This window comes from Emys orbicularis, chromosome 21 (assembly GCF_028017835.1).
Source record: "Emys orbicularis isolate rEmyOrb1 chromosome 21, rEmyOrb1.hap1, whole genome shotgun sequence".
NCBI classification, from domain to species: domain Eukaryota; kingdom Metazoa; phylum Chordata; order Testudines; family Emydidae; genus Emys; species Emys orbicularis.
Window position 1 is genome coordinate 9,132,645 of NC_088703.1, and position 12,957 is coordinate 9,145,601.

Below are 12,957 nucleotides of genomic sequence, written 5' to 3' on the forward strand. Positions count from 1 at the left end.
TCCAGGCCTCTTACCCAGGGGGTTCCCAGCGGCTCTGTCCCGCCGCATCCTCCAGCAGAGCAGGACCCCGCAGATCAGCACCACGACAGCACCCAGGCCAAGGAGCACAGACCAGAGCAGCCCGGAGCCTGGGGAGAGAGCCGGGCAGTGAGCTATGCCCCCCCCCCACGGACCTGCCACAACCATGGGGCTGACCCCCGCCTCTGCCCCACAGCCCCTGAGACTGACTCTCTCCCCTCCCAGAGCCCCCTGCCAAGGCTGACTCCATCCCCTCTCTCACAGTCTCTATGGGTCTGACTGTCCCCACCTCCATAGCCCCCATCCTGAGGCCACCTCCCTGCCCCATCCCACAGCCCCAGCCGGGATTGAGTTTCTTGCCCTCAGAACCTTGGCTGGCCCTGAGGAGGAGGGTGGAGTGTGGGGCAGTGCAGGGCCCTGTGCTGGGGGTGGCTAAGGGGTAGGATTGCCAACTGTCTAATCACACAAACCCAAACACCCTTGCCCCTTCCCCTTCCCCAAGGCCACGCCCCTTCTCACTCCATCCCCCCTCCCTCCCTTGCTCGCTCTCCCCCACCCTCACTCACTTTCACCAGACTGAGGCAGGGGGTTGGTGCGGGAGGGGATGTGGGCTCTGGGAGGGAGTTGGGGTGTGGGAGGGGGCTCAGGGCTGAGCTGCCCCCAGGGACCATTCCCAGCCCAAGGAGTCCGGGGGAGGGGGATGTGTTAGAGAGAGGGTTGGGGGCACTAGCCCCCAGAGGCCCCTCCCCAGCTTCTCCCACAGGCCCTGCCCCTCAGACTCCTTCCCAGGCCCTACCCCCAGACTCCTCCCACAGGCCCCACAGGCTCTCTGCCCCCCAGAACTGTGCCCTGGGTTTGCCTGCAGGGATAGCAGCCTCCAGTGCCGGAGCCAGGCCTGGCAGGAGAGGGAGCCCCATGGCTGAGGAGGCTGCTCAGAGACCCAGGAGTGGTGCCCCATGCTGACCAGGGCTGTGGGAACCGCTGGGACAGCCAGTAACCTCAGTGTGGTGGGCAGGAGCCCTGGCGCTGCCCCACTGGAGACCGTCCACCCCCTGGCATGGTCAGGGTGTCATTCCCGCTGACCCGTGTCTGCAGAAACATGGGCATGGCTACGGTGCTGGGCACTCACCCGCCTGCCCAGCACACACCACGCTGGCCTCGGAGCCACGGCCACACAGCCCGGGACCCAGCCGCCTCAGCTGGCACTCGCTGATGAGAGACTCCTGGCCCGAGCAGCTCACACCCTCCAGCCAGACGTCGCCGGCCCCGTGGCCGAACTGAGCAACTCCCGGGGCTGACAGCACCGCGCTGCAGCCCAGCTGCTTGCACACCACTCCCGCCTCCGGCAGGCCCCAGCCGGCGTCACACACGGCACCCCAGGTGTCGTTAATCAGCACCTCCACTCGCCCGGAGCAGGGGCTTGGGCCACTCGTCAGCCGCAGCCTCAGCTGGCCCTGATCTGAAACACAAAGCACAGGGCATGAGAGGCTGTTCCCAGCCGCCAGGTGCCCGGATACACAGCACCGCACGCGGATGGGGTGTGTGTGTCTGCACAGAGCAGAGAGGAGCCATTTCTATTTCATCCCACTGTGTGTGCATGTGTGCGCGCACTCACACACTCACACACACTGCACTCCCCATACATATGCTGCTACCCAAGGAGACACACACCCACAGAGTCCAATGCACAACCACTATCTGGCCCTGTGCACACAAACACACATTGCCTCAAATGCACACAAACACACATACATACTGCACCCCCATACACATGCTGCTACACAAGCAGACACATACAGAGTCCCATGCACAACCCCCATACATCCTTATGCACACACACACTATCATGTGCACACATAGTGCCATTAGGGTTGCCAACTGTCTAATCGCACAAACCCAAACACTCTTGCCCTGCCCCCTTCTCCAAGGCCCCGCCCCCGCTCACTCCATCTTCCCTCCCTCTGTCGCTCGCTCTCCCCCACCCTCACTTTCATCTGGGTGGGGCAGGCGGTTGGGGTGCAGGAGGGGGTGCAGGGTGCAGGCTTCGGGAGGGAGTTTGGGTGCGGGAGGGGGCTTAGGGCTGGGGCAGGTGGTTGGAGTGCAGGAAGGGGATGGGAGCTGCGGCCAATGGGAGCTGCGGAGTCAGTGCTCAGGACGGGGTAGTGCGCAGAGACCGCCTGGCCGCCCCTTCGCCTAGGAGCCAGAGGGATTTGCTGGTTGCTTCCGGGAGCCATGTGGAGCCAGGGCAGGTAGGCTGCCTGCCTTAGCCCTGCTGTGCCGCTGGACTTTTAGCACCTAAAATCTCCCGGATTGGTGTCAGTAGCCTCTGGGAGATGGAGGCCGATTCCGGGAGACTCCCGGGCAGTCTGGGAGGGTTGGCAACCCTAAGTGCCACACATGTATGCAAATATTAATGGACTGTCCCGTGCACACCCCTTCACACACACACACACACACACATACACACACACACACTGCCACAAACAGGTACAGAAACAATCACACACAAACCCCGAAACACACACACACATCCACACACCTGGGCTGACTCCCAGGGTTTAGCATCCTCTACAGAGCCCCACCCCACTTCTAGCAGCACAGGCTCCTACCGCCCTGTTTGTTACCTGAGCACACAACACTGGCAACTTCTCCGGGGTTACAGCCATGCTCTCCCCAAGGCTTAGCCTTGCATTTGGTGAGGGCAGCTTCTGCCCCTGTGCACTGAACCTCATCCAGCCACACACGGTCAGATCCTTGTCCAAAGTGAGCCCCACGTGGTGCTGATAACGCCGTCCCACAGCCCAGCTGCCTTCACACGACTTCAGCCTCGGACAAGTCCCAGCTGCCATCACACACGGTTCCCCACTGCTGGTTATGAAGCACCTCGACTCTCCCAGCGCAGCGACTTGGGCCGTTCACCAGTTGGAGCGGAGCCACTTCTGAGATGCCTGAGCCTGCAAACAACCAAGGGAATAAACACTCAGGGAGGTTCCTGTGTATCTGATCTCTAGTGACACAGGGAACGTAGCGCCTTGAGATACAGGACTGGCTGGAGAGGCAGACTCTGGAAATTGAGAGAAAGGAAAATGCCGGCTGCTTTTTGTTTTGTACTGTGTTCAGGGAAACAGGACTTTGTAAATAAACCAGATTGCACCAAAGAAATACTTGACTTGTGTAATCAATTTCTCCTCTTAAAGAAACCCATCAAGGCCCCACTATGGCTAATGCAACAAATGGGCAACTCTCCTCATTTAGGAAGAGCAGAGTGGGCACACGGCAGTGGGGATTACACTCTGCATCAAAGACACCCTGACTTGCTTTACAGTTAGTGGGTACTCAACAGAGCTGGACATGTAAAGTGTAGGGAAAACTGTTCCTATTAAGACATGGTAAGAGGGGTCTGCAACACCCCGCAAATCAAAGACCAGGGTGAACAGCACTTTGAACATCTGCTGCAATGTGTAGAAAGACAATCTGAGTTGATCTGGGGGATCAGTCTATGGGAGACTGGTGCTGCCACGAGAAAAACATCCCTGGAGTTTCTAAGAATGATCAGTGATAATTTTCTAACACGACAAGTATTGCCCCTGACTCAGGCTAGGCCTACAGGCAACTGACAGATAAAGGAGAATTTATCACAGAATTACAAATGGGAAGGTGCAGAGGTGCAAGTGCAAGTGTCTCAGTAGTACCAGATGACAGAACAAGGAGTAATGGTCTCAAGTTGCAGTGGGGGAGGATTAGATTGGATATTAGGAAAAACTTTTTCACTAGGAGGGTGGTGAAGCACTGGAATGGGTTAGCTAGGGAGGTGGTGGAATCTCCTTCCTTAGAGGTTTTTAAGGTCAGGCTTGACAAAGCCCTGGCTGGGATGATTTAGTTGGGAATTGGTCCTGCTTTGAGCAGGGGGTTGGACTAGATGACCTCCTGAGGTCCCTTCCAACCCTTATATTCTATGATTCTATGATTTGGACCTGATTACACTAGCTCTCTGCAAACACAGAACTGCCCTGACAGTGGTGATGGGGTGTACCAGATGTTTGCTGCCCTCTGCTGGATGCCCCACCACTTCAGCACACCCTGCCTAACAGGCTGCCCTGCTGGAAGGGAAGAGGAATGAGTTCAGACCGCCAGGGGTTGCCTTGAGCAGTCTCCCACAATCAGCTGCAGGCAGAATCAGCAAGAGCTGGTCCCTCGGCACCTAGAAGCATGGGGAGCAGACAGAGGTCAGGGCCCAGCAGGCCAGATGAAAAGGGCTGGCTCCTTCTAGCGGCCCGTTCTGGTGAAGCTGGGACAGGGAGGGCCAGTGGGCCAGTTTCCGAAAGCTGAAAACAATTATGAGCAAAATTGATTGAGAGGAAAGGTTTAAACCCAAACTGTGAACAATAATTGGGAAATGTTTAGGATGCCCAATAACCCGACAACTCCACAATCACAGAAGACGGATCCGTTGGTTAAAAAAATATCCTGGTTAAGAAGGGAAGTAATGCAGCAACAAATAATAATAATAATGATGAATAATTAACACAATATCTAACAAACAGAAAATGAGGGAAGCTGAAAGCGATGGCTATAAATTAGCAGTAAGGAGATGCAGACAGTTGATAAGGGAACCTAAAGTATCAGTGTATATAATCTATGGCCAGTGCACTTTAGTACGGTTATGCTGAGGCAAGTGAGTAAGGGATGCGAAGCTAAGATAAGGGTTCCCAACATTGTATTTAAAAATACAGGCCAGACCTCAGATGTCCCCAGTCATGACTTGAACCCCTGGGGGCAAGTCCCTTTTCCCCCACTCCCCACTTCCTAGGGCTTCTCTCTCTCCAGCTCTGGATGCTGCAGAGAACCCAGGGGCTCAGGTGCTGGGTCAGCAGCTGCTTCGCCTCCTGTTCAGGTTCTGCGTCGGCACCAGGAGCCGAGTTGCTGGTCTTTGTCTGCTGCAGGGCTGTGCATTCTACAGAGGACGTCGGCAGAGACTGCTAGCAGGGCGGCTACACCCCGGGAGTACTGACCCCCCTGCCAGACAGAGCCCCTTTCTGACTCTGGCCCTTCAGCGCAGCTCCAGGGCACAACGCCCCATCCACTTGCCCTGCCAGACGGAGCCTGCGCCGGGGCCGTGCTCAAGGGCTGGAGTCAGCAGGGGGCCCTGTCCAGCAGGGGGCCAGTATTCACAGGCACATCTTTCTACTCCCCTCTGGACCCTAGCCCCTGAGCGCAGCCCCATCTGCTTTCCCTGAGAAGCACTGAAGGGTCGGGAGGGGACTGGAAAGATGCACTTGTGAGTACTGGCCCCTGCTGTTGAAATACGGGATAAAAGGTGTTCCGTGCTCACTCAGTACGGGACAGGAAATTTTCTGTTTAAATAAGGAACATCCCTTGTAATACAGGACTGTTGGTAACCCTAGAGGAGACCCACAGGAACATCTGTCAACAAATGCTTCCTTACTGGGCCACATCACCTTAGGCTACACAAAGGCAACACAGAAAAAGGGGCGGGGTCTATAGTCTGGTAAAACAGCAGAAACGGGGTTCCATGTGACCCAACCTTTCCAAACTCCACCCCCACAGAATGGGATTGACAGCACCCTGAGGGGTGGCTACTCTGGATAGGCAGATTACAGAAGTTCCCTCAGGTGTAAGTCTTTCTGAGCAATCAGAGGAGAAACAAGGGAATGCCGTGCACTGTTCAATGGGCCTGCAGCAGAGTTGTTGTCCCTCCCAGAAGCCTCACAGCTGCTCAGATGAAACCGTTCAAGACAGTGAAAGAAGAACTGGATGAGCATTTCGTGCCACGCTGCACTGTGGTGTCCGAGCAGGTGCGATTTCACTTATGCCAGCCAGAGAAGGGGGAGCCAGCGAATGATTGATAAGAGCCCCGTAGAACCTAATCGAACACTGTGGCTATGGGTAGGTGAGTGAAGAACATATCAGAGACAGGCTCGTGGTAGGGCTGAGGGTCAGCCAACTATCAGAACGACCCCAAAATGATCTCAATGAGACTTTTGCTGGCCTGAGTTCCAGAGAGTTCAGGAGAAGGAAGATGAATAGAAAACTCAGGAGAAGAGGGACTTTGATAGGGGCCACAGAGTCAAATCTTTGGGAATACTGAATCCCGGCGTTCACACTGGGGTGGAAGATTCTCGAGAAAAGGGGGCAGCACTGGGATGTGCTGGGACCCCTCGATCCTACTTTCTTAGGGAATCATCTAGATCAGACCCTCGACCAAATCGAGCCCTGCATAGGGCTGATTACGCCGTCCCACAGCCCAGCTGCCTGCACATGACGGCAGCATCAGGTGACAGGTAACTGCCAGCTGTCATCACACACGGTTCCCCACTGCTGATTGTGAAGCACCTTGACTCTCCCAGCGCAGCGACTCGGGCTGTTCACCAGTCGAAGTGGAGCAAAGCCTAGACTGACTGAGCCATAGGTGCCAACTTTCTCTAGCGCCGGTGGGTGCCCGCGCCCCCCCACCTCTTGCCCCGCCCCAACTCCATCCCATCCCCACCCCTGGCCCCGCACCCATTCCAATCCCATCCCCAAACTCCCCGCCCTAACTTCGCCCCCTCCCTGCCCCTATTGGATTCCTTCCCCAAATCCCCGCCCCGGCCCTGCCTCTTCCCCCAGTACACCGCATTCCCCCTCCTTCCCCCTCCCTCCCTGCCCTGAGAATCAGCTGTTTCGTGGCACAAGCACTGGGAGGGAGGGGGGAGAAGCAGAACGCGGCAGCGCGCTCACGGAGGAGGCAGAGGTGAGCTGGAGCAGGGGGGTGGGGTCATGGGGAGCTGCCGGTGGGTGCTGAGCACCCACCAATTTTTTTCCGTGGGTGCTCCAGCCCCAGAGCACCCATGGAGTTCGCGCCTATGGACTGAGCCTGCAAACACCCCAAGGGTATAATGACTCAGAGAGATTCCTGTGTCTCTGATCACTAGTGACGCTGGGGAACTTAGCGCCTCCCAATGACAGGTCTGAACAGCCTCTAAACACAGCACCTGCCTATCAAGCACTCACTCCCCACCACTAACATGCAGCCACCTCTGGGGTGGAACAGGGCAGCTGAGAGACCAGGCACACAAACTCATGGGCTGTGCAGGAGAGGGAGTGAGGAAGAACCTTGTCTCCAGTCACAGCTTTGGGGGATATTACAGGTTCAAGCTGACAATTAGCTGACATGGAAATCACCCCGAGTGATGGGGGGAGGAGCCCCACACTTCATAAAAGGATCCCAAGTTTCTACTGCCCCTGAGTGGCTGCAGGCTCCATTTGACCCCAAATCCCACACATGGGATCTACGGTTACCCAGCGCCCCATTGTGCTGTAATGGGGCAGGGGTATCAGAGCGATCAGAGACAGGGAGGGTCTCTCACTGAGGAACTCGTACTGCTCCCTGCAGCACAGGCCCTAAGTGCTGTGCTGGGGCACTGGGATAGCACTGACTGCAAGGGGAGAGCGCCCCCTCCAGTCCCTGCAGAACTCTGCACACCGCTGCACTGGGTCATTCGGGTCAGTAGTGACTGCCAGGGGTGAGCAACCCCTATGGATGAGAGTTACCTGAGCACACAGCACCGGCATCTTCTCCGTGGTGACAGTGATTGTCTCCACAAGGCCGAGCCCTGCATTCGGAGAGGGCAGCTTCTGTCCCTGTGCAGTGAACGTTGTCCAGCCAGATAGGGCCATATCCTTGCCCAAACTGAGCTCTTCCAGGGGCTGATAACGCCGTCCCACAGCCCAGCTGCCTGCACACCATTCTAGTATCAGTTAAATCCCAGCTGTCGTCACACACAGTTCCTCACAGCTGGATGTGAAGCACCTCGACCCTCCCAGCGCAGCGACTTGGACAGTTCACCAGTCGGAGCGGAGTCTGCTCTGGAATGGCTGAGTCTGCAAATGCCCCAAGGGAAAAAACGCTCAGGGACGTTCCTGTGCATCTGATCACTACTAACCCTGGGGAATATAGCGGCTCCCACTGAGAGGTCTGAACAGCCTCTGCAACTGTCTGTTACTCACCACCACTGACATGCAGCCACCTCTGGAGTGGGACAGGGCAGCTGAGAGACCAGGCACAAAAATCCCACAAATGGGATCTACGGTTACCCAGCGCCCCATTGTGCTGTAGTGTGCCAGGGGATCAGAGTGATCAGCAATGGGGAGGGTCTCTCACTGTGGAACTCGTACTGCTCCCTGCAGCACAGACCCTAAGTGGTGTGCTGGGGCACTGGGCTCAGCACTGACTGCAAGGTGAGAGCGCCCCCTACTGAGCCCCCTCCACTCCCTGCAGCACAGGCCTGTAGAACTGTGTGGGGGAAATGGGTTCAGCTCTGACACTACGGGAAGAGCGACACTTACTGTGACCCTGAACCGGCTCCCTGCAGTACAGGCCCTTAGCACCATGCTGGGGCACTGGGGTCAGCGCAGACTCAGACAGGAGAGCTGGGTCTGTGCTGAAAGCTTCGCAGCCCGATCCCTACAGCACCCACAGTGACGTGACGGATGCAAGTTACCTGAGCACACAACACCAGCTTCTTCGCCGTGGTTACAGTTTTTGTCTCCCCAAGGCTGAGCCCTGCAATCGGAGAGGGCAACTTCTGTCCCTGTTCAGTTGACGTCATCCAGCCAAATATGGTCTGATCCTTGCCCAAATTGAGCCCCTCCTGGGGCTGATAACGCCATTCCACAGTCCAGCTGCCTGCACATGACTCCGGCATCCCGTAAGTCCCAGTTGTCATCACACACGGTTCCCCACTGCTGGTTGTGAAACACCTCGACTCTCCCAGTGCAGCGACTCGAACCATTCACCAATCAGAGCCGAGCCAGTTTTGAGATGCCAGAGTCTGCAAACACTCAAGGGAATAAACACTCAGGGAGGTTCCCGTGCATCTGATCTCTCGTGTCGCTGGGGAACGTAGCACCTCCCGCCCATGGATCTGACCGGTCTCTGCACACAGCCACTGCCTGTCAAGGGCTCCCCACCACTGACCAGGCTAATCACTTGGGCAATGTTGATGTTTGTCCACTCCCCTCCCAGCCAGCTCTCACCTAATTAGGCAGACTGGACTACAGTCTGTCCTATGGCTACCACTAGAGCACTTAAAAAGATCACCCCCCGCACTGCTGGCAGGAACCTTCTGGGGAGCAGATTTACACCCTCACTCCTGGCGCTGGTATTCGCTCCAGTGCGATACTGTGCAGTGCTGTGGGGCAGACACTGGCATAAGCATCTTGGTGATTGGGAGATGAACACAGTCACCGGTGTCATTAGTGGTTGCCTTAGCCTGACATCAGCATCGAATTTACATGTGCTGGCTCCATCGCTCCCTGAAAACCTCACCCAGAGTCCATCCCCCTTAGAACTGCCTGGAGCGCAGGGACGCCTGGCAGGAACCTGCTGCGCACCAGGCTGACAATGGTTCCGACCAGGGCAGAGGCAATGCACACTCCCTACAAGCAGATCGGCCCTCTCCTGAAGCAAACACCTGCCCCTGTGGTTCCTGCTGACTTGCCACATCTGACTTGGCAACATCGTTTTGTGGCAGCCATTGCTGCACTTGTGTCTAGTGCTGCCAACCCAGTACCAGTCTCAGATGAATGATGGCAGAGCTGGGCTGACAGCTGTGTCCTCACAGAGTGGAACCAACTCTGGGATAGAGCAAATGGCAAGCTGATGAATATCAGAAGCCTTAACTTGTATCTGCCTATTTACAACCTGGGACGCAGATCCTGGGTTAGGCTTAATGGGCCCCTGACTGGACTGGCCAGAGGAATTGCTGCAATGCAGAAACGTGGCTTAGCCTGATCTTCTCAGTGTGCCTGTGGGGCAGCAATACAGACAATCACACGTGGTGGAGCGGAGCCCCGTTAGAAGACTGGACCTTGAGGATGCATAGTCAGATGGCTGAACAAGCTAGAGGTAAGCAAGGTGGGAATGAGCTCTCCTCTGACAGCTAGTGATGAGCTGGGGAGGGGAAAAGGCTTCAGGACCAGACTGTATTTACATGAACACACCCACTCTGCCTAGGTATCCAGCAAACAGCTGTGTTGGCTGATGCTGGGTTTGAAATCAATCGAACACATCACCGGCCACCGACAGTACCAGGAGGCGTGAGCTGGAGCAACTTCATGCATCAACTATGAGAAAGGGACTGAGAGACTTTTTCCATGGGATCATATGAACTGGAACCATAAACTCACTGAACATTAAATCTCACCAAATGAGGGTAAATACATCCTCATCGTCGTATCCACTCATTATACTCCACACCTGAACATAGCCATTATATGAACAACATACCCTCATATCTCGATGTCTGTACTTTGACCCGTTAATCTTTTACCCCCAATTGAGGATATCGCAGATTATGTATTCCTTACGCCATCCGATCCTAAACTGAACTTCGCACCCCTTGATAATCTGTATGTTATTCCCTGATAACCAGAAACTTCTACGCTTAAACTGTACAGTTTTTATTTTATTTTAACATCATCTTAATAAAATTCTTAAATTGAAAGCAGGGGGAGTGAAATGTTGTTGTCCTGATTGTCTGAGTAAAGGGCAGCAGAAATGTGCTCAGCCTGCCCTGACTGAGGGGGTCACCCACAACTGAACTCACTAACCAGGGGGCTCAGATACCAGACCCCTATCAAGAGTGAGAGGGGGTGGAGATGGGTGTTCCTGCTGAGGGGTGTGGGCTCTGTGTAAGGGGTCTAGGCATAGTTTAATCTGCCCCTCACCACTCTTCAAAGATAGAGTTAATTAAGGCTCCATTAGGCGTCTTTTTGGTTTCAGTGATCACTAGAGCTGAAATCACCTGCTGTGAGAGAGTGTTTCTGCCCAGCCTGCTTCAGCACTGAGGTTTCCCCACTAAGAGCTGACAGTCACTGAGAGCTGGGTGGAGCCTCAGGAGAGCGGCCTGCAGAAGTCACAGTAGAGAGACCGGGGGAAGCAGAATCATAGAATCATAAAAGATTAGGGATGGAAGAAACCTCAGGAGGTTATTTAGTCCAACCCTCTGCTCAAAGCAGGACCAACACCAGCTAAATCATCCCAGCCAGGGCTTTATCAAGCCAGGCCTTAAAAATCTCTAACGATGGAGATTCCACCACCTCCTAGTGAAATGGTGTTTCCTAATATCCAACCTAGACCTCCCACACTGCAACTTGGGACCATTGCTCCTTGTTCTGTCATCTGCCACCACTGAGAACAGCCTAGCTCCATCCTCTTTGGAACCCTCCTTCAGGTAGTTGAAGGCTGCTATCAAATCCCCCCTCACTCTTTTCTTCTGCAGACGAATCAAGCCCAGTTCCCTCAGCCTCTCCTGTGAGTCATGTTCTCCAGCCCCCTAAACATTTTCGTTGCCCTCCACTGGACTCTCTCCAATTTGTCCACATCCTTTCTGTAGGGGGTGGGTGGGCCCAAACTGGACACAATACTCCAGATGTGGCCTCACCAGTGCCGAATAGAGGGGAATAATCACTTCCCTCGATCTGCTGGCAATGCCCCTACTAATACAGCCCAATATGCTATTAGCCTTCTTGGCAACAAGGGTACACTTCTGACTCATATCCAGATTCTCGTCCACTGTAATTCCCAGGTCCTTTTCCGCAAAACTGCTTCCAATTTCCTGGTGCAAGTGCTGGAGGAACCAACTAGGGGTAGAGCTCTTCTTGACCTGATGCTTACAAACCCGGAAGAATTAGTAGGGGAAGCAAAAGTGGATGGGAACCTGGGAGGCAGTAACCATGAGATGGTTGACTGCAGGATCCTGACACAAGGAAGAAAGGAGAGCAGCAGAATACAGACCCTGAACTTCAGAAAAGCAGACTTTGACTCCCTCAGGGAACTGATGGGCAGGATCCCCTGGGAGAATAACGTGAGGGGGAAAGGAGTCCAGGAGAGCTGGCTGTATTTTAAAGAATCCTTATTGAGGTTGCAGGAACAAACCATCCCGATGTGTAGTAAGAATAGTAAATATGACAGGTGACCAGCTTGGCTTAACAGTGAAATCCTTGCTGATCTTAAACCCAAAAAGAAACTTACAAGAAGTGGAAGCTTGGACAAATGACCTAGGAGGAGTATGAAAATATTGCTCAGGCATGCAGGAGTGCAGTCGGGAAGGCCAAATCACACTTGGAGTTACAGCTAACAAGGGATGTTAGGAGTAACCAGAAGGGTTTCTTCAGGTATGTTAGCAACAAGAAGAAAGTCAAGGAAAGTGTGGGCCCCTTACTGAATGAGGGAGGCAACCTAGTGACAGAGGATGTGGAAAAAGCTAATGTACTGAATGCTTTCTTTGCCTCTGTCTTCACGAACAAGGTCAGCTCCCAGACTGCTGCACTGGGCAGCACAGTATGGGGAGAAGGTGACCAGCCCTCTGTGGAGAAAGAAGTGGTTCAGGACTATTTAGAGAAGCTGGATGAGCACAAGTCCATGGGGCTGAATGCGCTGCATCCGAGGGTGCTAAAGGAGTTGGCAGATGTGATTGCAGAGCCATTGGCCATTATCTTTGAAAACTCATGGGGATCCAGGGAGGTCCCGGATGACTGGAAAAAGGCTAATGTAGTGCCCATCTTTAAAAAAGGGAAGAAGGAGGATCTGGGGAACTACAGGCCAGTCAGCCTCACCTTAGTCCCTGGAAAAATCATGGAGCAGGTCCTCAAGGAATTAATTCTGAAGCAGATCGAGAGACGTGACCATTCCCCTCTATTCGACATTGGTGAGGCCTCATCTGGAGTAGTGTGTCCAGTTTTGGGCCCCACACTACAAGAAGGATGTGGAAAAATTGGAAAGAGTACAGCGGAGGGCAACAAAAATGATTTGGGGGCTGGAACACATGACTTATGAGGAGCGGCTGAGGGAACTGGGATTATTTAGTCTGCAGAAGAGAAGAATGAGGGAGGATTTGATAGCTGCTTTCAACTACCTGAAAGGGGGTTCCAAAGAGG

General features: G+C 54.5%; 1 pseudogene; it reads right to left on the minus strand.

Moving 5' to 3' along the window:
• Positions 1 to 12,957, minus strand: part of LOC135892885 (deleted in malignant brain tumors 1 protein-like) — a 70,376-nt pseudogene that overhangs the window by 1,135 nt on the left and 56,284 nt on the right.